The following is a 21244-nucleotide window of genomic DNA, read 5'->3' on the forward strand; positions in this document are numbered from 1 at the left end:
TTGAAGGGGAATGGGGAGTGTAGAGGTGAGAAGGGGAATGGGGAATGTAGAGGTGTGAAGGGGAATGGGGGGAGTGTAGAGCTGTGAAGTGGAATTGGGAGTGTAGAGCTCTGAAGGGGAATCATAGATTATCATAGAATTTACCGTGTAGGAGGCCGCCATTCGGCCCATCGAGTCTACACCGGCTCTTGGAAAGAGCACCATACCCAAGGTCAAGGTCAAGGTCAACACCTCCACCCTAACCCCATAACCCAGTAACCCCACCCAACACTAAGAGCAATTTTGGACAATAAGGGCAATTTATCATGGCCAATCCACCTAACCTGCACATCCTTGGACTGTGGGAGGAAACCGGAGCACCCGGAGGAAACCCACGCACACACGTGAGAGGATGTGCAGACAGTGACCCAAGCGGGAATCAAGCCTGGGACGCTGAAGCTGTGAAGCAATTGTGCTATCCACAATGCTACCGTGCTGCCCCACGGAATGGGGAATGTAGCGGTGTGAAGGGGAATGGGGAGTGCAGAGGTGTGAAGGGGAATGGTGGGGGAGTGTAGAGGTGTGAAAGGGAATGGGGGAGTGTAGAGTTGTGATGGGGAATGGGGAGTGTCGAGCTGTGAAGCGGAATGGGGAGTGTAGTGGTGTGAAGGGGAATGGGGGAGCGTAGAGGTGTGAAGGGGAATGGGGGAGTGTCGAGGTGTGAGGGGGAATGGATGAGTGGAGTGGTGCGAAGGGGAATGGGGAGTGTCGAATGTGAAGGGAAATGGGGGGAGTGTAGAGTGTGAAGGGGAATGGGGGGGGGGGAGTGTAGCAGTGTGAAGGGCAATGGGGGGTGTAGCGGTGTGCAGGAGAATGGGGAGTGTAGAGTGTGAAGGGGAATGGGGAGTGTGGCGGTGTGAAGGGGAATGGGGAGTGTAGCAGTGTGAAGGGGAATGGGGAGTGTAGCGGTGTGAAGGGTAATCGGGAGTGCAGAATGTGAAAGGGAATGGGGGGGGGTGTAGATTGTGAAGGGGAATGGGTGGGTGGGGAGTGTAGAGGTGTGAAGGGGAATGGGGGAGTGTAGAGGTGAGAAGGGGAATGGGGAGTGTAGTATGTGAAGGGGAATGGGGAGAGTAGAGTGTGAAAGGGAATGGGGGGAGTGTAGAGTGTGAAGGGGAGTGGGGGTGTAGAGCTGTGAAGGGGAATGGAGGAACTGTAGAGGTGTAGGGGGAAAGAGGAGTGTAGCGATGTGAAGGGGAATGGGGGGAGTGTAGAAAGTGAAGGGGAACATGGAGAGTGTAGAGTGTGAAGGGGATTGGGGGAGTGTAGAGTGTGAAAGGGAATGGGGGTGTGTAGAGTGTGAAATGGATTGGGGGGGCGTGTAGCGGTGTGAACGGGATTGGGAGGAGTGTCGCGGTGTGAAGGGGAATGGGGACTGTAGAGGTGTGATGGGGAATGGGGGAGAGTAGAATGTGAAGCGGAATGTTGGCAGTGTAGAGGTGTGAAGGGGAAATGGGGGGAGTGTAGAGGTGTGAGGGGGAATGGGGAGTGTCGAGGTGTGAAGGGGAATGGGAGTTTTGCGGTGTGAAGGGGAATGGGGGGAGTGTCAAGGTGTGAAGGGGAATGGGGGAGTGTAGAGGTGTGAAGGGGAATGGGGGAGTGTAGAGGTGCGAGGGGAAATGGGGGAGTGTAGCAGTGTGAAGGGGAATGGGAATGGGGAGTGTAGAATGTGAAGGGGGATGGGGTGAGTGTAGAAGTGTGAAGGGGAATGGGGGGAATGTAGAATGTGAAGGGGAAAGTGTAGAGTGTGAAGGGGAATGGGGGTGTGTAGAGGTGTGAAGGGGAATGGGGAGTGTAGAGTGTGAAGGGGAATGGGGGGAGTGTAGAGGTGTGAAGCGGAATGGGAGTGTAGCGGTGTGAAGGGGAATGGGGGGAGTGTGGAGTGTGAAGGGGAATGGGAAGTGTCGAGGTGTGAAGGGGAATGGGGAGTGTAGTGGTGTGAAGGGAATGGGGGAGTGTAGAGGTGTGAAGGGGAATGGGGAGTGTAGAGGTGCGAGGGGGAATGGGAGAGTGGAGCGGTGTGAAGGGGAATGGGAATGGGGAGTGTAGAATGTGAAGGAGGATAGGGTGAGTGTATAGATTACATAGATTACATAGAACATACAGTGCAGAAGGAGGCCATTCGGCCCATCGAGTCTGCACCGACCCACATTAATCCCTCACTTCCACCCTATCCCCGCAACCCAATAACCCCTCCCAACCCTTATGGACACTACGGGCAATTTTTAGCATGGCCAATCCACCTAACCTGCACGTCTTTGGACTGTGGGAGGAAACCGGAGCACCCGGAGGAAACCCACGCAGACACGGGGAGAACGTGCAGACTCCGCACAGACAGTGACCCAGCGGGGAATCGAACCTGGGACCCTGGCGCTGTGAAGCCACAGTGCTATCCACTTGTGCTACCGTGCTGCCCACGGTAGAAGTGTGAAGGGGAATGGGGGGAGTGTAGAGGTGTGAAGGGGAATGGGCAGTGTAGAATGTGAAGGAGAATGGGGAGGTGTAGAGTGTGGAGGGGAATGCGGGGAGTGTGGAGGTGTGAGGGGGAATGGGGGACTGTAGCGGTGTGAAGGGGAATGGGAGTGGGGAGTGTAGAATGTGAAGGGGGATGGGGGGAGCGTAGAAGTGTGAAGGGGAATGGGGGGAATGTAGAGGTGTGAAGGGGAATGGGGCAGTATCGAGGTGTGAGGGGGAATAAATGAGTGGAGCGGTGTGAAGGAGAATGGGGAGTGTAGAATGTGAAGGGAAATGGGGGGAATGTAGTGTGTGAAGGGGAATGGGGGGGGGGAAGTGTAGAGTGTGGAGGTGAATGCGGGGAGTGTGGAGGTGTGAGGGGGAATGGGGGAGTGTAGCGGTGTGAAGGGGAATGGGAATGTGGAGTGTAGAATGTGAAGGGGGATGGGGGGAGTGTAGAAGTGTGAAGGGGAATGGGGGGAATGTAGTGCTGTGAAGCGGAATGGGGGAGCGTAGAGGTGTGAAGGGGAATGGGGGAGTGTCGAGGAGTGAGGGGGATTGGATGAGTGGAGCGGTGTGAAGGGGAATGGGGAGTGTAGAGTGTGAAGGGGAATGGGGGGAGTGTAGCAGTGTGAAGGGGAATGGGGAGTATAGAGGTGTGTAGGGGAATGGGGAGTGTAGAGTTTGAAGGGGAATGGGGAGTGTAGAGGTGTGAAGGACCATGCGGGGTGTAGCGGTGTGCAGGGGAATGGGGAGTGTGGAGTGTGAAGGGGAATGGGGAGTGTGGCGGTGTGAAGGGGAAGGGGGAGTATAGAATGTGAATGGGAATGTTGGCAGTGTAGAGGTGTGAAGGGGAATGGGGTGAGTGCAGAGGTGTGAGGGGAAATGGGGAGTGTCGAGGTGTGAAGGGGAATGGGAGTTTTGCGGTGTGAAGGGGAATGAGGGGTGTGTCAAGGTGTGAAGGGGAATGGGGGAATGTCGAGGTGCGAGGGGGAATGGGGGTGTGTTGCGGAATGGGAATGGGGAGTGTAGAATGTGAAGGGGGATGGGGGGAGTGTAGAAGTGTGAAGGGGAATGGGGGGAATGTAGAGGTGTGAAGGGGAATGTGGAATGTAGAATGTGAAGGGGAATGGGGGGAGTGTAGAATGTGAAGGGGAATGGGGGGAGTGTAGATTGTGAAGGGGAATGGGGGGAGTGTAGAATGTGAAGGGGAAAGTGCAGAGTGTGAAGGGGAATGGGGGTGTGTAGAGGTGTGAAGGGGAATGGGGAGTGTAGAGGTGTGAAGGGGAATGGGGAGTGTAGAGTGTGAAGGGGAATGGGGGGAGTGTAGAGGTGTGAAGGGGAACGGGAGTGTAGCAGTGTGAAGGGGAATGGGGGGAGTGTAGAGTGTGAAGGGGAATGGGGAGTGTAGAGGTTTGAGGGGGAATGGGGGAGTGCAGCGGTGTGAAGGGGAATGGGAATGTGGAGTGTAGAATGTGAAGGGGGATAGGGGGAGTGTAGAAGTGTGAAGGGGAATGGGGGGAGTGTAGAGTTGTGAAGGGGAATGGGCAGTGTAGAATCTGAAGGGGAATGGGGGAGAAGTGTAGAGTGTGAAGGGGAATGCGGGGAGTGTGGAGGTGTGAGAGGGAATGGGGGAGTGTCGCGGTGTGAAGGGGAATGGGGAGTGTAGCGGTCTGAAGGGGAATGGGGTCCTGTAGAATGTGAAGGGGAATGGGGGAGTGGAGAGGTGTGAAAGCGAATGGGAGTGTAGCATTGTGAAGGGGAATGTGGGGAGTGTAGAGTGTGAAGGGGAATGGGGAGTGTAGAATGTGAAGGGGAATGGGGGGGTGTAGAGGTGTGAAGGGGAATGGGGAGTGTAGAGTTTGACGGGGAATGGGGAGTGTATATTGTGAAGGGGCAAGGGGGGAGTGTAGAGCTGTGAAGGGGAATGGGGTGCGTGTAGAGGTGTGAAGGGGAATGGTGAGTGTAGCGATGTGAAGGGGAATGGTGGGGGCGGGAGTGTAGAATGTGAAGGGGAATGGGGAGAGTGTAGGGTGTGAAGGGGATTGGGGGGAGTGTAGAGTGTGAAGGGGAATGGGGGAGTGTAGAGTGTGAAGGGGATTGGGGGGCGTGTAGCGGTGTGAAGGGGATTGGGGGGCGTGTAGCGGTGTGAAGGGGAATGGGTGTGTAGCATTGTGAAGGGAGATGGGGAATGTAGAGGTGTGAAGGGGAATGGGGAGTGTAGAAATGTGAGGGGAATGGGGGAGTGTAGAGTGTGAAGGGGATTGGGGGGAGTGTAGGGTGTGAAGGGGATTGGGGGGAGCGGAGAGTGTGAAGGGGAATGGGGGAGTGTAGAGTGTGAAGGGGAATGGCGGGAGTGTAGAATGTGATGGGGAATGGGGAGAGTGTAGAGTGTGAAGGGGATTGGGGGGAGTGTAGAGTGTGAAGGGGAATGGGGGTGTGTAGAGGTGTGAAGGGGAATGGGAGTGTAGCGGTGTGAAGGGGATTGGGGGGAGTGTAGCGGTGTGAAGGGGAATGGGAGTGTAGCGGTGTGAAGGGAAATGGGGGGAGTGTAGAGGTGTGAAGGGGAATGGGAGTGTAGCAGTGTGAATGGGATTGGTGGCAATGCAGCGGTGCGAAGGGGAATGGGTGAGTGTCGAGGTGTGAAGAGGAATGTGGAGTGTAGAGGTGTGAAGAGGAATGTGGAGTGTAGCGGTGTGAAGGGGAATGGGGGAGTGTAGAGTTGTGAAGGGCAATGGGGGAGTGTAGCGGTGTGAAGGGGAATGGGAATGGGGACTGTAGAATGTGAAGGGGGATGGGGTGAGTGCAGAAGTGTGAAGGGGAATGGGGGGAGTGTAGAGGTGTGAAGGGGAATGTGGAGTGTAGAATGTGAAGGGGAATGGGGTGAGTGTCGAGTGTGAAGGAGAATGTGGGGTGTGTAGCAGTGTGATGGGTAATCGGGAGTGCAGAATGTGAAAGGGAATGGGGGAGGGTGTAGAATGTGAAGGGGAATGGGGGGGCAGTGTAGAGGTCTGATGGGGAATGGGGGAGTGTAGAGGTGAGAAGGGGAATGGGGAGTGTAGAGGTGAGAAGGGGAATGTGGTGTGTAGAATGTGAAGGGGAATGGGGAGAGTAGAGTGTGAAAGGGAATGGGAGGAGTGTCGAGTGTGAAGGGGAATGGGGGCTGTAGAGCTGTGAAGGGGAATGGAGGAAGTGGAGAGGTGTGAAGGGGAATGGGGAGTGTAGTGATGTGAAGGGGAATGGGGGGGGGGAAGTGTAGAATGTGAAGGGGAATGGGGAGAGTGTAGGGTGTGAAGGGGATTGGGGGGAGTGTAGAGTGAGAAGGGGAATGGGGGAGTGTAGAGTGTGAAGGGGATTGGGGTCGTGTAGCGGTTTGAAGGGGTTTGTGAGGAGTGTAGCGGTGTGAAGGGGAATGGGGAGTGTAGAGGTGTGAAGGGGAATGGGGAGTGTAGCGGTCTGAAGGGGAATGGGGGGCCTGTAGAATGTGAAGGGGATTGGGGGGAGTGGAGAGGTGTGAAGGGGAATGGGTGTGTAGCATTGTGAAGGGGAATGGGGAATGTAGAGGTGGGAAGGGGAATGGGGAGTGTAGAGATGTGAAGGGGAATGTGGAGTGTAGAGGTGTGAAGGGGAATGGGGAGTGTAGAGTTTGAAGTGGAATGGGGAGTGTATATTGTGAAGGGGAATGGGGGGAGTGTATCGCTGTGAAGTGGAATTGGGAGTGTGGAGCTCTGAAGGGGAATCATAGATTATCATAGAATTTACAGTGCAGAAGGAGGCCATTCGGCCCATCGAGTCTACACCGGCTCTTGGAAAGTGTGTGAATTGCTCTTAGTATTGGGTGGGGTTACTGGGTTATGGGGTTAGGGTGGAGCTGTAGCAGTGTGAAGGGGAATGGGGAGTGTAGCGGTGATAAGGGTAATCGGGAGTGCAGAATGTGAAAGGGAATGGGGGGTGGTGTAAAATGTGAAGGGGAATGGGGGGGGGGGGTGGGGAGTGTAGAGGTGTGAAGGGGAATGGGGAGTGTAGAATGTGAAGGGGAATGGGGAGAGTAGAGTGTGAAAGGGAATGGGGGGAGTGTAGAGTGTGAAGGGGAGTGGGGGGTGTAGAGCTGTGAAGGGGAATGGAGGAAGTGTAGAGGTGTGGGGGGAATGAGGAGTGTAGTGATGTGAAGGGGAATGGGGAGAGTGTAGAGTGTGAAGGGGATTGGGGGCGTGTAGCGGTGTGAACGGGATTGGGAGGAGTGTAGCGGTGTGAATGGGAATGGGAACTGTAGAGGTGTGAAGGGGAAGGGGGAGTGTAGAATGTGAAGGGGAATGGGGGGAGTGTAGAGGTGTGAGGGGGAATGGGGAGTGTCGAGGTGTGAAGGGGAATGGGAGATTTGCGGTGTGAAGGGGAATGGGGGGAGTGTCAAGGTGTGAAGGGGAATGGGGAAGTGTAGAGGTGTGATGGGAATGGGGGAGTGTAGAGGTGCGAGGGGGAATGGGGGAGTGTAGCGGTGTGAAGGGGAATGGGAATGGGGAGTGTAGAATGCGAAGGGGGATGTGGGGAGTGTAGAAGTGTGAAGGGGAATGGGGGGAATGTAGAATGTGAAGGGGAAAGTGTAGAGTGTGAAGGGGAATGGGGGTGTGTAGAGGTGTGAAGGGGAATGGTGAGTGTGGAGTGTGAAGGGGAATGGGGATTGTTGTGCTCTGAAGGGGAATGGTGAGTGTAGCGGTGTGAAGGGGAATGGGGAGTGTAGAGGTGTGAAGGGGAATGGGGGAGTGTAGAGGTGTGATGGGGAATGGGGAGTGTAGAATGTGAAGGGGAATGGGGAGAATGTAGAGTGTGAAGTGGAATGGGGAGAGTGTAGAGTGTGAAGGGGTATGGGGGGAGTGTAGCAGCGTGAAGGGGAATGGGGAGAATGTAGCAGTGTGAAGGGGAATGGGGAGTGTAGAGGTGTGAAGGTGAATAGGGAGTGGAGAGGAGTGAAGGGGAATGGGGTGTAGAGTGTGAAGGGCAATGGGGTGTGCAGAGTATGAAGGGGAATGGGGAGAGTGTAGAGGTGTGAAGGGTAATGGGGAGAGTGTAGAGGTGTGAAGGGTAATGGGGGAGTGTAGAGTGTGAAGGGGAATGGGGAGTGTAGAGTGTGAAGGGGAATGGGGGGAGTGTAGAGTGTGAAGGGGAATGGGGGGAGTGTTGAGTGTGAAGGGGAATGGGGGTGTGTAGAGGTGTGAAGGGGAATGGGGAGTGTAGAGTGTGAAGGGGAATGGGGGGAGTGTAGAGGTGTGAAGGGGAATGGGGAGTGTAGTGGTGTGAAGGGAATGGGGGAGTGTAGAGGTGTGAGGGGGAATGGGCGAGTGTAGCGGTGTGAAGGGGAATGGGAATGGGGAGTGTAGAGTGTGAAGGGGAATGGGGGGAGTGTAGATTGTGAAGGGGAATGGGGGGAGTGTTGAGTTTGAAGGGGAATGGGGGTGTGTAGAGGTGTGAAGGGGAATGGGGAGTGTAGAGTGTGAAGGGGAATGGGGGGAGTGTAGAGGTGTGAAGGGGAATGGGGAGTGTAGTGGTGTGAAGGGAATGGGGGAGTGTAGAGGTGTGAGGGGGAATGGGGGAGTGTAGCGGTGTGAAGGGGAATGGGAATGGGGAGTGTAGAATGCGAAGGCGGATGTGGGGAGTGTAGAAGTGTGAAGGGGAATGGGGGGAATGTAGAATGTGAAGGGGAAAGTGTAGAGTGTGAAGGGGAATGGGGGTGTGTAGAGGTGTGAAGGGGAATGGTGAGTGTGGAGTGTGAAGGGGAATGGGGAGTGTTGTGCTCTGAAGGGGAATGGTGAGTGTAGCGGTGTGAAGGGGAATGGGGAGTGTAGAGGTGTGAAGGGGAATGGGGGAGTGTAGAGGTGTGATGGGGAATGGGGAGTGTAGAATGTGAAGGGGAATGGGGAGAATGTAGAGTGTGAAGTGGAATGGGGAGAGTGTAGAATGTGAAGGGGTATGGGGGGAGTGTAGCAGCGTGAAGGGGAATGGGGGGAGTGTAGCAGTGTGAAGGGGAATGGGGAGTGTAGAGGTGTGAAGGGGAATAGGGAGTGGAGAGGAGTGAAGGGGAATGGGGTGTAGAGTGTGAAGGGCAATGGGATGTGCAGAGTATGAAGGGGAATGGGGGGAGTGTAGAGGTGTGAAGGGTAATGGGGGAGTGCAGAGTGTGAAGGGGAATGGGGAGTGTAGAGTGTGAAGGGGAATGGGGGGAGTGTAGAGTGTGAAGGGGAATGGGGGGAGTGTTGAGTATGAAGGGGAATGGGGGTGTGTAGAGGTGTGAAGGGGAATGGGGAGTGTAGAGTGTGAAGTGAATGGGGGAGTGTAGAGGTGTGAAGGGGAATGGGGAGTGTAGTGGTGTGAAGGGAATGTGGGAGTGTAGAGGTGTGAGGGGGAATGGGGGCGTGTAGCGGTTTGAAGGGGTTTGGGAGGAGTGTAGCGGTCTGAAGGGGAATGGGGAGTGTGGAGGTGTGAAGGGGAATGGGGAGTGTAGCGGTCTGAAGGGGAATGGGGGGCCTGTAGAATGTGAAGGGGATTGGGGGGAGTGGAGAGGTGTGAAGGGGAATGGGTGTGTAGCATTGTGAAGGGGAATGGGGAATGTAGAGGTGGGAAGGGGAATGGGGAGTGTAGAGATGTGAAGGGGAATGTGGAGTATAGAGGTGTGAAGGGGAATGGGGAGTGTAGAGTTTGAAGGGGAATGGGGAGTGTATATTGTGAAGGGGAATGGGGGGAGTGTATCGCTGTGAAGTGGAATTGGGAGTGTGGAGCTCTGAAGGGGAATCATAGATTATCATAGAATTTACAGTGCAGAAGGAGGCCATTCGGCCCATCAAGTCTACACCGGCTCTTGGAAAGTGTGTGAATTGCTCTTAGTATTGGGTGGGGTTACTGGGTTATGGGGTTAGGGCGGAGGTGTAGCAGTGTGAAGGGGAATGGGGAGTGTAGCGGTGAGAAGGGTAATCGGGAGTGCAGAATGTGAAAGGGAATGGGGGGTGGTGTAGAATGTGAAGGGGAATGGGGGGGTGGGGAGTGTAGAGGTGTGAAGGGGAATGGGGAGTGTAGAATGTGAAGGGGAATGGGGAGAGTAGAGTGTGAAAGGGAATGGGGGGAGTGTAGAGTGTGAAGGGGAGTGGGGGGTGTAGAGCTGTGAAGGGGAATGGAGGAAGTGTAGAGGTGTGGGGGGAATGAGGAGTGAAGTGATGTGAAGGTGAATGGGGGGAGTGTAGAATGTGAAGGGGAATGGGGAGAGTGTAGAGTGTGAAGGGGATTGGGGGGAGTGTAGAGTGTGAAGGGGAATGGGGGTGTGTAGAGTGTGAAGTGGATTGGGGGGCGTGTAGCGCTGTGAACGGGATTGGGAGGAGTGTAGCGGTGTGAATGGGAATGGGAACTGTAGAGGTGTGAAGGGGAATGGGGGGAGTGTAGAGGTGTGAGGGGGAATGGGGAGTGTCGAGGTGTGAAGGGGAATGGGAGATTTGCGGTGTGAAGGGGAATGGGGGGAGTGTCAAGGTGTGAAGGGGAATGGGGGAGTGTAGAGGTGTGAAGGGAATGGGGGAGTGTAGCGGTGTGAAGGGGAATGGGGGGGAGTGTAGAGTGTGAAGGGGAATGGGGGGAGTGTTGAGTGTGAAGGGGAATGGGGGTGTGTAGAGGTGTGAAGGGGAATGGGGAGTGTAGAGTGTGAAGGGGAATGGGGGGAGTGTAGAGGTGTGAAGGGGAATGGGGAGTGTAGTGGTGTGAAGGTAATGGGGGAGTGGAGCGTTATGAAGGGGAATGGGGAGTGTAGCGGTCTGAAGGGGAATGGGGAGTGTAGAGGTGTGAAGGGGAATGGGGAGTGTAGATTTTGAAGGGGAATGGGGAGTGTATATTGTGAAGGGGAATGGGGGGAGTGTAGAGCTGTGAAGGGGACTGGGGGAGTGTAGAATGTGATGGGGATTGGGGAGTGTAGAATGTGAAGGGGAATGGGGAGAGTGTAGAGTATGAAGGGGAATGGGGGGAGTGTAGAGTGTGAAGGGGAATGGGGAGAGTGTAGAGTGTGAAGAGGAATGGGGGGAGTGTAGAGAGTGAAGGGGAAGGGGGTATGTGTAGCAGGTTGAAGGGGATTGGGGAGTGTAGAGGTGTGAAGGGGAATGAAGGAGTGTAGAATGTGAAGGGGAATGGGGGGTGTGTAGCGGTGCGAAGGGGAATGGGGGGAGTGTAGAGGTGTGAGGGGGAATGGGGAGTGTCGAGGTGTGAAGGGGAATGGGAGTGTAGCGGTGTGAAGGAGAATGGGGGAAGTGTAGAGGTGTGAAGGGGAATGGGGGAGTGTAGAGGTGCGAAGGGGAATGGGGGCGTGTAGAGGTGCGAGGGGGAATGGGGGAGTGTAGCGGTGTGAAGGGGAATGGGGGGAGTGTAGAATGTGAAGGGGAATGGGGTGAGCGTAGAGTGTGAAGGGGATTGGGGGGAGTGTAGAGTGTGAACGGGATTGGGGGGCCTGTAGCGGTGTGAATGGGACTGGGAGGAGTGTAGAGGTGTGAAGGGGAATGGGAGTGTAGTGGTGTGAAGGGGATTGGTGGCAGTGTAGCGGTGCGAAGGGGAATGGGGAGGGAGTGTAGAGGCGTGAAGAGGAATGTGGAGTGTAGCGGTGTGAAGGGGAATGGGGGAGTGTAGAGGTGTGAAGGGCTATAGGTGAGTGTAGCGGTGTGAAGGGGAATGGGAATGTGGAGTGTAGAATGTGAAGGTGGATGGGGTGAGTGTAGAGTGTGAAGGAGAATGTGGGGAGTATAGCAGTGTGAAGGGCAATCGGGAGTGCAGAATGTCAAAGGGAATGGGGGCGGTGTAGAATGTGAAGGGGAATGGGGAGAGTAGAGAGTGAAAGGGAATGGGGGGAGTGTAGAGTGTGAAGGGGAATGGAGGGAGTGCAGATGTTTGAAGGGAAATGGGGAGTGTAGCGATGTGAAGGGGAATGGGGGGGGGGGTGGTGTTGAATGTGAAGGGGAATGGGGAGAGTGTAGGGTGTGAAGGGGATTGGGGGGGCTGTAGAGTGTGAAGGGGAATGGGGAGAGTGTAGAGTGTGAAGGGGATTGGCGGGCGTGTAGCGGTGTGAAGGGGATTGGGAGGAGTGTAGCGGTGTGACGGGGAATGGGGGGGGGAGTGTAGAGGTGTGATGGGGGAGTGTAGAATGTGAAGGGGAATGGGGAGAGTAGAGTGTGAAAGAGAATGGGGGGAGTGTAGAGTGTGAAGGGGAATGAGGGGTGTAGAGCTGTGAAGGGGAATGGAGGGAGTGTAGAGGTGTGAAGGGGAATGGGGAGTGTAGCGATGTGAAGGGGAATGGGGGGGGGGAGTGTAGAATGTGAAGGGGAATGGGGAGAGTGTAGGGTGTGAAGGGGATTGGGGGGAGTGTAGAGTGTGAAGGGGAATGGGGGAGTGCAGAGTGTGAAGGGGATTGGGGGGCGTGTAGCGGTGTGAAGGGGATTGGGAGGGGGGGGAGTGTAGAATGTGAAGGGGAATGGGGAGAGTGTAGGGTTTGAAGGGGATTGGGGGGAGTGTAGAGTGTGAAGGGGAATGGGGAGTGTAGAGGTGTGAAGGGGAATGGGGGCAGTGTAGAGGTGTGAGGGGGAATGGGGAGTGTTGAGGTGTGAAGGGGATTGGAAGTGTAGTAGTGTGAAGGAGAATGGGGGGAGTGTCGAGTGTGAAGGGGAATGGGGGAGTGTAGAGGTGCGAGCGGGAATGGGGGAGTGTAGCGGTGCGAAGGGGAATGGGAATGGGGAGTGTAGAATGTGAAGGGGGATGGGGGGAGTATAGAAGTGTGAAGGGGAATGGGGGGAGTGTAGAGGTGTGAAGGGGAATGTCGAGTGTAGAATGTGAAGGGGAATGGGTGGAGTGTAGAGTGTGAAGGAGAATGTGGGGAGTGTAGCAGTGTGAAGGGTAATCGGGAGTGCAGAATGTGAAAGGGAATGGGGGAGGGTGTAGAATGTGAAGGGGAATGGGGGGGCAGTGTATAGGTGTGATGGGGAATGGGGGAGTGTAGAGGTGAGAAGGGGAATGGGGAGTGTAGAATGTGAAGGGGAATGGGGAGAGTAGAGTGTGAAAGGCAATGGGGGGAGTGTAGAGTGTGAAGGGGAATGGGGGTGTAGAGCTGTGAAGGGGAATGGAGGGAGTGTAGAGGTGTGAAGGGGATTGGGGAGTGTAGCGATGTGAAGGTAAATGGGGGGGGGAAGTGTAGAATGTGAAGAGGAATGGGGGAGTGTAGAGTGTGAAGGGGATGGGGGGGTGTAGCGATGTGAAGGTAAATGGGGGGGGGAGTGTAGAATGTGAAGAGGAATGGGGGAGTGTAGAGTGTGAAGGGGATTGGGGAGTGTAGGGGTGTGAAGGGGAATGGGGGAGTGTGGAATGTGAAAGGGAATGATGGGAGTGTAGAGGTGTGAAGGGGAATGGGGGGAGTGTAGAGGTGTGAGGGGGAATGGGGGGGGAGTGTCGAATGTGAAAGGGAATGGGGGGAGTGTAGAGTGTGAAGGGGAATGGGGGGTGTAGAGCTGTGAAGGGGAATGGAGGGAGTGTAGCGGTGTGAAGGGGAATGGGGAGTGTAGCGATGTGAAGGGGAATGGGGAGAGTGTAGGGTGTGAAGGGGATTGGGGGGAGTGTAGAGTGTGAAGGGGATTGGGGGGCATGTAGCGGTGTGAAGGGGATTGGGAGGAGTGTAGCGGTGTGAAGGGGAATGGGGGGGGTGTAGAATGTGAAGGGGAATGGGGGGGGAGTGTAGAGGTGTGATGGGGAATGGGGGAGTGTAGAATGTGAAGCGGAATGGGAGAGTAGAGTGTGAAAGGGAATGGGGGGAGTGTAGAGTGTGAAGGGGAATTGGGGGTGTAGAGCTGTGAAGGGGAATGGAGGGAGTGTAGAGGTGTGCAGGGGATTGGGGAGTGTAGAGCTGTGAAGGGGGATGGGGTGAGTGTAGAAGTGTGAAGGGGAATGGGGGGAGTGTAGAGGTGTGAAGGGGAATGGGCAGTGTAGAATGTGAAGGAGAATGGGGGGGAAGTGTAGAGTGTGAAGGGGAATGTGGGGAGTGTGGAGGTGTGAGGGAGAATGGGGGAGTGTAGCAGTGTGAAGGGGAATGGGAATGGGGTGTGTAGAATGCGAAGGGGGATAGGGGGAGTGTAGAAGTGTGAAGGGGAATGGGGGGAATGTAGAGGTGTGAAGGGGAATGTGGAGTGTAGAGTGTGAAGGGGAATGGGGGGAGTGTAGAGTGTGAAGGGGAATGGGGGGAGTGTTGAGTGTGAAGGGGAATGGGGGTGTGTAGAGGTGTGAAGGGGAATGGGGAGTGTAGAGTGTGAAGGGGAATGGGGGGAGTGTACAGGTGAGAAGGGGAATGGGAGTGCAGCGGTGTGAAGGGGAATGGCGGGAGTGTGAAGGGGAATGTCGAGGTGTGAAGGGGAATGGGGAGTGTAGTGGTGTGAAGGGAATGGGGGAGTGTAGAGGTGTGAGGGGGAATGGGGGAGTGGAGCGGTGTGAAGGGGAATGGGGAGTGTAGCGGTCTGAAGGGGAATGGGGAGTGTAGAGGTGTGAAGGGGAATGGGGAGTGTAGATTTTGAAGGGGAATGGGGAGTGTATATTGTGAAGGGGAATGGGGGGAGTGTAGAGCTGTGAAGGGGACTGGGGGAGTGTAGAGTGTGAAGGGGAATGGGGAGAGTGTAGAGTATGAAGGGGAATGGGGCTGCAGAGCTGTGAAGGGGACTGGGGGAGTGTAGAGCTGTGAAGTGGAATGGGGAGTGTAGAATGTGATGGGGATTGTGGAGTGTAGAATGTGAAGGGGAATGGGGAGAGTGTAGAGTGTGAAGGGGAATGGGGGAGTGTAGAGTGTGAAGGGGAATGGGGAGAGTGTAGAGTGTGAAGGGGAATGGGGGGAGTGTAGAGAGTCAAGGGGAAGGGGGGATGTGTAGCAGTGTGAAGGGGATTGGGGAGTGTAGAGGTGTGAAGGGGAATGAAGGAGTGTAGAATGTGAAGGGGAATGGGGGGAGTGTAGCGGTTCGAAGGGGAATGGGGGGAGTGTAGCGGTGTGAGGGGGAATGGGGAGTGTCGAGGTGTGAGGGGGAATGGGAGTGTAGCGGTGTGAAGGAGAATGGGGGGAGTGTAGAGGTGTGAAGGGGAATGGGGGAGTGTAGTGGTGCGAAGGGGAATGGGGGCGTGTAGAATGTGAAGGGGAATGGGGAGAGTAGAGTGTGAAAGAGAATGGGGGGAGTGTAGAGTGTGAAGGGGAATGGGGGGTGTCGAGCTGTGAAGGGGAATGGAAAGAGTGTAGAGGTGTGAAGGGGAATGGGGAGTGTAGCGATGTGAAGGGGAATGGGGGGGGAGTGTAGAATGTGAAGGGGAATGGGGAGAGTGTAGGGTGTGAAGGGGATTGGGGGGAGTGTAGAGTGTGAAGGGGAATGGGGGAGTGCAGAGTGTGAAGGGGATTGGGGGGCGTGTAGCGGTGTGAAGGGGATTGGGAGAAGTGTAGCGGTGTGAAGAAGAATGGGGAGTGTAGAGGTGTGAAGGGGAATGGGGAGTGTAGCGATGTGAAGGGGAATGGGGGGGTGGGGGAGTGTAGAATGTGAAGGGGAATGGGGAGAGTGTAGGGTGTGAAAGGGATTGGGGGGAGTGTAGAGTGTGAAGGGGAATGGGGGAGTGCAGAGTGTGAAGGGGATTGGGGGCGTGTAGCTGTGTGAAGGGGAATGGGGAGTGTTGAGGTGTGAAGGGGAATGGATGTGTAGTGGTGTGAAGGAGAATGGGGGGAGTGTCGAGTGTGAAGGGGAATGGGGGAGTGTAGAGGTGCGAGCAGGAATGGGGGAGTGTAGCGGTGCGAAGGGCAATGGGAATGGGGAGTGTAGAATGTGAAGGGGGATGGGGGGAGTATAGAAGTGTGAAGGGGAATGGGGGGAGTGTAGAGGTGTGAATGGGAATGTGGAGTGTAGAATGTGAAGGGGAATGGGGGGAGTGTAGAGTGTGAAGGAGAATGTGGGGAGTGTAGCAGTGTGAAGGGTAATCGGGAGTGCAGAATGTGAAAGGGATTGGGGGAGGGTGTAGAATGTGAAGGGGAATGGGGGGGCAGTGTACAGGTGTGATGGGGAATGGGGGAGTGTAGAGGTGAGAAGGGGAATGGGGAGTGTAGAATGTGAAGGGGAATGGGGAGAGTAGAGTGTGAAAGGCAATGGGGGGAGTGTTGAGTGTGAATGGGAATGGGGGTGCAGAGCTGTGAAGGGGAATGGAGGGAGTGTAGAGGTGTGAAGGGGAATGGGGAGTGTAGCGATGTGAAGGGAAATGGGGGGGGGAGTGTAGAATGTGAAGAGGAATGGGGAGAGTGTAGGGTGTGAAGGGGAATGGGGGAGTGCAGAATGTGAAGGGGAATGGGGGAGTGTAGAGTGTGAAGGGGATTGGGGAGTGCAGAGGTGTGAAGGGGAATGGGGGAGTGTGGAATGTGACAGGGAATGTTGGGAGTGTAGAGGTGTGAAGGGGAATGGGGAGACTAGAGTGTGAAAGGGAATGGGGGGAGTGTAGAGTGTGAAGGGGAATGGGGGGTGTAGAGCTGTGAAGGGGAATGGAGGGAGTGTAGAGGTGTGAAGGGGAATGGGGAGTGTAGCGATGTGAAGGGGATTGGGAGGAGTGTAGCGGTGTGAAGGGAATGGGGGGGGTGTAGAATGTGAAGGGGAATGGGGGGGAGTGTAGAGGTGTGATGGGGAATGGGGGAGTGTAGAATGTGAAGCGGAATGGGGAGAGTAGAGTGTGAAGGGGAATGGGGAGTGTAGAGTGTGAAGGGGAATGGGGGAGTGTTGAATGTGAAGGGGAACGTTGGTAGTGCAGAGGTGTGAAGGGGAATGGGGGTAGTGTAGAGGTGTGAGGGGGAATGGGGAGTGTTGAGGTGTGAAGGGGAATGGGGGAGTGTAGAGGTGCGAGGGGGAATGGGGAGTGTAGCGATGTGAAGGGAAATGGGGGGGGGAGTGTAGAATGTGAAGAGGAATGGGGAGAGTGTAGGGTGTGAAGGGGAATGGGGGAGTGCAGAATGTGAAGGGGAATGGGGGAGTGTAGAGTGTGAAGGGGATTGGGGAGTGCAGAGGTGTGAAGGGGAATGGGGGTAGTGTAGAGGTGTGAGGGGGAATGGGGAGTGTTGAGGTGTGAAGGGGAATGGGGGAGTGTAGAGGTGCGAGGGGGAATGGGGGAGTGTAGCGGTGTGAAGGGGAATGGAAATGGGGAGTATTGAAGTGTGAAGGCGAATGGGGGGAATGTAGAGGTGTGAAGGGGATGTGGAGTGTAGAATGTGAAGGGGAATGGGGGTGTGTAGTGGTGTGAAGGGGAATGGAGAGTGTAGAGTGTGAAGGGGAATGGGGGGAGTGTAGAAGTGTGAAGGGGAATGGGAGTGTAGCGGTGTGAAGGGGAATGGGGGGAGTGAAGAGTGTGAAGGGGAATGGGGAGTGTCGAGGTGTGAAGGGGAATGGGGAGTGTAGTGGTGTGAAGGGGCATGGGGGAGTGTACAGTGTGACGGGGAATGGGGAGTGTCGAGGTATGAAGGGGAATGGGGAGTGTAGTGGTGTGAAGGGGTAATGGGGGAGTGTAGAATGTGAAGGGGAATGTGGGAGTGTAGAGTGTGAAGGGGAATGGGGAAAGTGTAGAGTGTGAAGGGGAATGTGGGAGTGTAGAGTGTGAAGGGGAATGGGGAAAGTGTAGAGTGTGAAGGGGAATGGGGGTGTGTAGAGGTGTGAAGGGGAATGGAGAGTGTAGAGTGTGAAGGGGATTGGGGGGAGTGTAGAAGTGTGAAGGGGAATGGGAGTGTAGCGGTGTGAAGGGGAATGGGGGAGTGTAGAGTCTGAAGGGGATTGGGGGGAGTGTAGAGTGTGAAGGGGAATGGGGGAGTGCAGAGTGTGAAGGGGATTGGGGGGCGTGTAGCGGTGTGAAGGGGATTGGGAGGAGTGTAGCGGTGTGAAGGGGAATGGGGAGTGTAGAGGTGTGAAGGGGAATGGGGGAGTGTTGAATGTGAAGATGAATGTTGGTAGTGTAGAGGTGTGAAGGGGAATGGGGGTAGTGTGGAGGTGGAATGGGGAGTATTGAGGTGTGAAGGGGAATGGAAGTGTAGTGGTGTGAAGGGGAATGGGGGGAGTGTCGAGTGTGAAGGGGAATGGGGGAGTGTAGAGGTGCGAGCGGGAATGGGGCAGTGTAGCGGTGCAAAGGGGAATGGGAATGGGGAGTGTAGAATGTGAAGGGGGATGGGGGGAGTATCGAAGTGTGAAGGGGAATGGGGGGAGTGTAGAGGTGTGAAGTGGAATGTGGAGTGTAGAATGTGAAGGGGAATGGGGGGAGTGTAGAGTGTGAAGGAGAATGTGGGGAGTGTAGCAGTGAGAAGGGGAATGGGGAGTGCAGAATGTGAAAGGGAATGGGGAGAGTAGAGTGTGAAGGGGGATGGGGGGAGTGTAGAGTTGTGAAGGGGAATGGGGAGTGTAGCGATGTGAACGGGAATGGGGGGGCGGGAGTGTAGAATGTGAAGAGGAATGGGGAGAGTGTAGGGTTTGAAGGGGATTGGGGGGAGTGTAGAGTGTGAAGGGGAATGGGGGAGTGTCGAGCTGTGAAGGGGAACGGGGAGTGTATATTGTGAAGGGGACTGGGGGAGTGTCGAGCTGTGAAGTGAATGGGGAGTGTAGGGTGTGAAGGGGATTGGGGGGAGTGTAGAGTGTGAAGGGGAATGGGGGAGCGTAGAGTGTGAAGGGGATTGGGGGGCGTGTAGCGGTGTGAAGGGGAATGGGGAGTGTAGAGGTGTGAAGGGGAATGGGGGAGTGTGGAATGTGAAAGGGAATGTTGGGAGTGTAGAGGTGTGAAGGGGAATGGGGGGAGTGTAGAGGTGTGAGGGGGAATGGGGAGTGTCGAGGTTTGAAGGGGATTGGGGGAGTGTAGAGTGTGAAGGGGAATGGGGGAGTGTAGAATGTGAAGGGGAATGGGGGAGTGTAGAGTGTGAAGGGGAATGGGGGGTGTAGAGCTGGGAAGGGGAATGGAGGGAGTGTAGAGGTGTGAAGGGGAATGGGGGTGTGTAGAGTGTGAAGGGGAATGGAGAGTGTAGCGGTGTGAAGGGGAATGGGGGAGTGCAGAGTGTGAAGGGGAATGTGGAGTGTCGAGGTGTGAAGGGAATGGGGAGTGTAGTGGTGTGAAGGGGAATGGGGGTGTGTAGAATGTGAAGGGGAATGGGGAGAGTAGAGTGTGAAAGGGAATGGGGGGAATGTAGAGTGTGAAGGGGAATGGGGGGTGTAGAGCTGTGAAGGGGAATGGAGGGAGTGTAGAGGTGTGAAGGGGAATGGGGAGTGTAGCGATGTGAATGGGAATGGGGGGGGGGAGTGGAGAATGTGAAGGGGAATGGGGAGAGTGTAGCGGTGTGAAGGGGATTGGGGGGAGTGTAGAGTGTGAAGGGGAATGGGGGAGTGCAGAGTGTGAAGGGGATTGGGGGGCGTGTAGCGGTGTGAAGGGGATTGGGAGGAGTGTAGCGGTGTGAAGGGGAATGGGGTGTGTAGAGGTGTGAAGGGGAATGGGGGAGTGTTGAGGTGTGCAGGGGAATGGAAGTGTAGAGGTGTGAAGGGGAATGGGGAAAGTGTAGAGTGTGAAGGGGAATGGGGGTGTGTAGAGGTGTGAAGGGGAATGGAGAGTGTAGAGTGTGAAGGGGAATGGGGGGAGTGTAGAAGTGTGAAGGGGAATGGGAGTGTAGCGGTGTGAAGGGGAATGGGGGAGTGTAGAGGTGTGAAGGGGAATGGGGAGTGTAGTGGTGTGAAGGGGAATGGGGGAGTGTAGAATGTGAAGGGGAATGGGGGAGTGTAGAGTGTGAAGGGGAATGGGGGTGTGTAGAGGTGTGAAGGGGAATGGAGAGTGTCGAGTGTGAAGGTGATTGGGGGGAGTGTAGAAGTGTGAAGGGGAATGGGAGTGTAGCGGTGTGAAGGGGAATGGGGGGAGTGTAGAATGTGAAGGGGAATGGGGGGAGTGTAGAGTGTGAAGGGGAATGGGGGGTGTAGAGCTGTGAAGGGGAATGGAGGGAGTGTAGAGGTGTGAAGGGGAATGGGGAGTGTAGCGATGTGAAGGGGAATGGGGGGGAGTGGAGAATGTGAAGGGGAATGGGGAGAGTGTAGCGGTGTGAAGGGGATTGGGGGGAGTGTAGAGTGTGAAGGGGAATGGGGGAGTGCAGAGTGTAGAGTGTGAAGGGGAATGTGGAGTGTCGAGGTGTGAAGGGGAATGGGGAGCGCAGTGGTGTGAAGGGGAATGGGGGTGTGTAGAATGTGAAGGGGAATGCGGAGAGTAGAGTGTGAAAGGGAATGGGGGAGTGTAGAGTGTGAAGGGGACTGTGGAGTGTCGAGGTGTGAAGGGGAATGGGGAGTGTTGTGGTGTGAAGGGGAATGGGGGTGTGTAGAATGTGAAGGGGAATGGGGAGTGTAGCGATGTGAAGGGGAATGGGGGGGGAGTGTAGAGTGTGAAGGGGAATGGGGGGGGAGTGTAGAAGTGTGAAGGGGAATGGGGGGGGAGTGTTGAATGTGAAGGAGAATGGGGGGAGTGTAGAGGTGTGAAAGGGAATGGGGGGAGTTTAGAGGTGTGAAGGGGAATTGGGAGTGTAGAGTTTCATGGGGAATGGGCAGTGTAGAGCTGTGAAGGGGAACGGGGAGTGTATATTGTGAAGGGGACTGGGGGAGTGTAGAGCTGTGAAGTGAATGGGGAGTGTAGAGGTGTGAAGGGGAATGGGGGTAGTGTAGAGGTGTGAGGGGGAATGGGGAGTGTTGAGGTGTGAAGGGGAATGGAAGTGTAGTGGTGTGAAGGAGAATGGGGGGAGTGTCGAGTGTGAAGGGGAATGGGGGTGTGTAGAGGTGCGAGAGGGAATGGGGGAGTGTAGGGGTGTGAAGGGGGATGGGAATGGGGTGTGTAGAATGTGAAGGGGGATGGGGGGAGTATAGAAGTGTGAAGGCGAATGGGGGGAATGTAGAGGTGTGAAGGGAATGTGGAGTGTAGAATGTGAAGGGGGATGGGGGGAGTATAGAAGTGTGAAGGCGAATGGGGGGAATGTAGAGGTGTAAAGGGAATGTGGAGTGTAGAATGTGAAGGGGAATGGGGGAGTGTAGAGTGCGAAGGGGAATGGGGGGAGTGTAGAATGTGAAGGGGAATGGGGGGAGTGTAGAATGTGAAGGGGAATGGGGAAAGTGTGGAGTGTGTTGGGGAATGGGGGTGTGTAGAGGTGTGAAGGGGAATGGAGAGTGTAGAGTGTGAAGGGGAATGGGGGGAGTGTAGAAGGTGAAGGGGAATGGGAGTGAAGCGGTGTGAAGGGGAATGGGGGAGTGAAGAGTGTGAAGGGGAATGGGGAGTGTCGAGGTGTGAATGGGAATGGGGAGTGTCGTGGTGTGAAGGGGAATGGGGGAGTGTAGAGTGTGAAGGGGAATGGCGAGTGTCGAGTTGTGAAGGGGAATGGGGAGTGTAGTGGTGTGAAGGGGAATGGGGGAGTGTAGAATGTGAAGGCGAATGGGGGAGTGCAGAGTGTGAAGGGGATTGGGGGGCGTGTAGCGGTGTGAAGGGGAATGGGGGAGTGTTGAATGTGAAGGGGAATGTAGGTAGTGTAGAGGTGTGAAGGGGAATTGGGGTAGTGTAGAGGTGTGAGGGGGAATGGGGAGTGTTGAGGTGTGAAGGAGAATGGGGGGAGTGTCGAGTGTGAAGGGGAATGGGGGAGTGTAGAGGTGCGAGGGGGAATGGGGGAGTGTTTAGGTGTGAAGGGGAATGGGAATGGGGAGTGTTGAATGTG

This window comes from Scyliorhinus torazame, chromosome 2, assembly GCF_047496885.1.
Source record: "Scyliorhinus torazame isolate Kashiwa2021f chromosome 2, sScyTor2.1, whole genome shotgun sequence".
NCBI classification, from domain to species: domain Eukaryota; kingdom Metazoa; phylum Chordata; class Chondrichthyes; order Carcharhiniformes; family Scyliorhinidae; genus Scyliorhinus; species Scyliorhinus torazame.